Below are 5130 nucleotides of genomic sequence, written 5' to 3'. Positions count from 1 at the left end.
GCGGCAGGTGGGGGGTGGGGGCCCGGGGAGGCTCGCTCGGCCGCGGGGTGCAGCCTCGACCAGGCTGGGGCTCACTTGGAAGCTGCGCTCTTCCTCTGCCCCCTTCTCCCCACTAGACCCCCATCGTCGAGGGTGACTGCGCCTCCGGGAGCAGCACCCTCACCCCCAGGGGTGAGGAGGGGGCCTGCCCACTGGTCCTCGGAAGTCTAGGAAGGCCCGGCGGCATCCATTTGTAGTCAAAGAAATGCAAACGCGCAAAGCGGTATTGTACATTCATCCATCTGGTCGGTAAATGTTTATTGAGCACCTACTGTGTGCCAAGCGCTGGCAGTGCTGCTGTGAAGTAACCCGACAGGACTAAACCGTGGAGATCATTTTAAAATTTACATTGAAAACAAATGAAATTTTTACCACTCTCCGAAGGACAGTGATCCATAAGTGTGCTTGTCATAGGGCAACCGCAGAACCTACGTCTGGAAGGAGCACCGGGAAATCTCCGTGTGGCACTAAAGCACTTTGCCGGCAGTTTCTGCTGGCACGCACGACCCTTCTGCGGGGGTGACCTCTCAGCCAGCAGTTCAATGTCCTGAGAATGCGAGGCCTGGGGCCGCCCCAGTGACAGACCAGGGCGGGGCGGTGGGTTGAGGGCAGGAGGAACATCGCGGTCCTTCCATCCAAGAATTGCTCCGGCCTGGCCTGGGGTCTACACCTGACGCCTGTTGGCCTTTGGCGCCTGGATAGGAGACCCCCGCCCGCCCGCGAGGCGTGCCTGGAAATAAATGGCCCCTCTCAGCCCAGAGTCTGGACGCTTTAAGGGAAGAAAGTTCAGCAAACCCCAAGGTCCATCTCCTTGACAACCACCAATAAGAGCTCCTTTTTTCTTCCCCTGCTCTCCCGGCCTGACTCAAAGACAAGACTTTCCTCTTTTTGTCCACTCTGCCTGCACCAGTCTGCGCCCAACTTCCCTCTCCACACCAGCCCCCTTCCCCACCCCCAACACACACTCACACACACACACACACACACACACACACCAATACACGACCAAACATACAGACACATGTTCTCACAACTCACACACATTCACACACTTCATACAGCCTCAAACATGCCACCTCTCACATGCAGACACACACATTTGCACACAACTTACACCCTCAAACACACACACACACACACACATTCCTGCATACACCTTCACACGACCTTCTGTAGCCGATCTGCACAGCCCTGGAAAGTTAAGTCTGTGTCCCAATGTGACTTCATATCACAAACAGTTTGTGGCGCTGGTCTGGTGGCTGAGGCAAGGGATCCCCCACGTGGGGGGACCAAAGGGGCCAGGCACGGCAGTCCAGGAATCAGAGGGGAAGGAAGTGCTGCTTTGTGCCTCCAGTAAGCCTTACCCTCCCCCCACCACTCCAGACATTTCCTTCTGCACAGTCGCTTCTGGCTGGTGGCTTAACTAGGGAGACCCCATTATCAGACTTTATTTTGTCCTCTTTCCAATTACGTGGCTTTGGGCTTCTGGGGGAAATCACCCAGAACCACACATTGTCTTGTGCTTTAGGTAACAAGGCAAGAAGTGTGAGTTTGGGGGCGGGTCTTTTCAGGGGGCTCTAACTCATTAGAAACAATGTCCTTTAATGTGTCTGTCCATCGGGGACTCCCCGACCTGGCCAGGTGCCCCCCATACTTGATGGAATAAGGGAAACCTTCTTTCAGGCTCTGTCCCCCCAAATCAAGGAGGCAGCAGAGGTAGGGCGATGGCCTGTTAGAGTGTGGACTCTTGCGGGGGCAGTTCTCACTCACGCCAAGTTCTAGTACCCAGCCTGCCCCCTCTCAGGTGTGCAGACGGGAACGGGGGTTCCTTCTCAAAGGCGGTTGTGGTCTGTGCGGAGGACTCGAGGGGAGGAGGAGGAGGGAGGTGGACATGAGACATACTTGTAAGCCCTGACGAGTGCACCCAAGGAGGTGACAGAGAAAGAAGTGGTCACTTCTGCTCTGGGGGGCAACCAGGGAAGCCTCCCAGGGCACAGAACCCCTAGAACTGGGCACAAAGTATGAGGAGGCGATTTTCCTGATGGACAAGAGAATGTGCCAAGGTTCACTGGAGAAGGTGGGGACTGAGGAGTGAATGTTCTCAAAATACTTAGCAAACTGTGAAGCACTGCGTGTGTGTGACGGTGACGCATAGGCGGGCTGCTCACAGAGACTGCGGTGTTTGTGCCGATGGGGTGGGCCGGAGGGGCACCCATATGCCTAGACTCCAGCATGGGGCGTCTCGCAGCCTCTGGAGACTGAGCCGGGCCAGTGGAGGCCCAGGGATGAATTGGATGGTCACTCTGGGAGGGAACACTGCATGGCTCCCCATCACTTTCCAAAAACAACTGGGCATTCTGCATTCTTCCCTGTGATCAGCCCCATCGTCACCAAACCGCTGTCAAAGGAGGCCCCACAGACACCCCGCTTTCAGGTGTGACTGAAGGCCTTCCTCTGCCAGGAATACCCCTTGTTCCCTTCTTCACTAGACGCACCCACACCCCAACCTCTGCCCCCGAGCCAGGCGCAGGTCCCCCTTGGGGCTCCCGCAGATCTCAGGGCTTCCTGCTCAGAGTCCAGCTCGCCCTGGGTATCACGTCTCTCTCCTTCCAGACCAGGGGTTTCCGAAGGCAGAGCTCACAGCTGATCCACATCTGGGGCCACAGCTCCCAGATGAAGCCAAGAAATGACTGTGGAGTGAAGAATAAGTGAATGAACGAATGAATAAAGAAACAAGACAGACATCACTGTCAAGGATTCATATTGCTCCAGGGAGAGGATAAAGATTCTTTGGCTGTTTGATGGGGCCCTAGGACATGAATCCAGCTGCCTACCCTCTCCAGTCACCTCCATCCTCCGTGCCCTGTGGGGAAGCTGGGCTGGCCAGCAGGACCGCTGTCCTCCGGGGCCCGTTGGCTCCCCCTGGTGACACCTCTGAGAGGTCTGAGGAGCAGAGGGGAGAGGGAGGGATAAGTGAGCTCTGCTCTTCCTAGCCACATACACAGCCTCCGCCACCCCGGACTCAGCCTGATGACCCCCATCTTCATTGTAAGAACACTTGACTTAAAAATTTTTTTTTTCTTCAGGAGTAATTCTCTTGATTAATAATAGCTGTGAAAGTTATTTGAGAAAATACAGTTCTCTGCAAATATCAGCTCTCACTACAGGGATGTTGAGCCTCCATCTTGATGATGATTGTATAGGCTTCGGTCATTCTTTCTTATTAAAAACAGACTTCCATAATAATACCTCTTTGTGTTGCAGACATCTTTAGACTTTTGAGAGCAATCTTTTCTGCAACCCCTCGGTCACCCTGAGCCCCACAGACCAGGCCCCCACCTGTCAAATGAGGGTCTCAGTCTCCAGGACTGTGGACATCTCCATCTCACGGTCCAGAGTCCTCTGAAGTGACCCGCCTGAGTTTCGGCATTCAGTGTCATCTGATCCTCCACTGGCTCTTCCCCTAGTATACAATAGCCATCCATGTCACATGTCCCTGTGTGCCCAGCACTGTGCTCAGAAGTCCTGTGCATTGCATCACTTAGTCCTGAGAGGTAGAAACCACCATCATCTGAAAAAAAAACGGAGGCTCAGGCTGTTGCCTGGGACAAGGACAGACCTAGTGAACGGCGGAGGCAAGATTCAAACCCAGGCCTGACTCCTAAAGATGCAGTCTTAACCATCACTGGCGAATAAAATCCCCTCTAAGGCTCAGAGGGTGTTAGGGAGCTCCTTGTGTCATGTGTCAAACTTTACTTTTTGGTTTCGATATTGAGAAAAGTGGTTCTTACGTAGTGGCCAGACACATTGTAACAGTTCGCAGTTCGTGTGGTTGATTTTAGGTGCTACCCAATTTTATCTTCATTCATCTTGCTGACAAGTCCCCATTTTTTATCCCATCTGGAATGACGATACTTCATTTTAAGGCGGGACTGTGTAGAAGTGGAAAGTGAGGGGTGATGTGACACACAGGAGCACCTCCACACCCCCGGGCCGAGGGCACAGGAGGCAGGGCAACAGCAAAGAAGGCTTCCCAGAGTCTCCTGGACGGAGCGTGAACACGAGGGCGCATCCTTCTTGCCAGGTCTGTGCAGCGGTTTACGGTTTACCAAGAATATGCCCACATCGCCCCGGGGTGGACTCTGCTGCAAGTTCATGGACACGCTGACAGGAATTCCCTCCTCTCATAATGCCCTTCCCATCCCATGAGCCCGGCAGACCCAGACTCAAGGCTCAGCGCAGGTGCCCTGTCCCCAGAGCCGTCCCCCTGCTCAGGGCCCTGGGCAGTGAATCCAGCTGCTCGAGCTCTCCCAGCCACGTCCATCCTGTGTGCCCTGTGGGGAAGCTGGGCCAGACAGCAGGACTGTTGGCCTCGGGTACCTGGTGGGTGACCTGCATGATGCCCCCGCTACAGGCACTGGTTCAGCTTTAAAAGCTGGAACTTATTAGTTAGTAGATCTGTCCTCTTCTTAGATCGAGATGTTGGGATGTACAGGTTAGACTTCCTGGTTATTTAGTACCCCTTCCAGACCTCCACCCAAGGCCTCTGTGGTAAATGGGCAGCTTTGGCTGGGCCATTCATTCTATTCCATGCCCCTGGCCATGTAATCAGTCCAAGCAAGAACATGTGACAAAGCTAAGCCAATCAGATGCCTTCTCTGGGATTCTCAAAGTGTGTCTTCTTCCATATGTGGGCATGAGACAGTAAGGATGAAGCAGTAAGGATGGGTGTCCAGAGCAGCCTGGCACACCACCATGGTGTGGACAGCTGGTCCAAGAGAATAGATGCACCAGTCAGAAGCAGAGGGAAGAGATGGGGAGGGAAAAAGGAGAGAGATAGAGTAGAGAAGGACAGGGGAGGGAAAGGAAGACGCCTGACAGTGTTTGAAGCTCTGGTCGAATCATCCTGTCTCCTCTTAAGACAGTTATGCTAATTCCTATCACAGGAGGCCAAAATAGTCCTGTTTAATCAATGGGCAGGGTTGGGAGGGTGGTGTCTCCATGAAACGCCACCGTCGACAAATAACACATGCCAGGCCGTGTTCTAAACACTTTACATGTTTTAACTCACGTAGTCCCACAACCACCAGA

This window comes from Pteropus alecto, unplaced genomic scaffold (assembly GCF_000325575.1).
Source record: "Pteropus alecto unplaced genomic scaffold, ASM32557v1 scaffold157, whole genome shotgun sequence".
Lineage (NCBI taxonomy): Eukaryota > Metazoa > Chordata > Mammalia > Chiroptera > Pteropodidae > Pteropus > Pteropus alecto.
The sequence above is the reverse complement of the archived record's forward strand: the minus strand, read 5'-3'. Positions refer to the sequence as shown.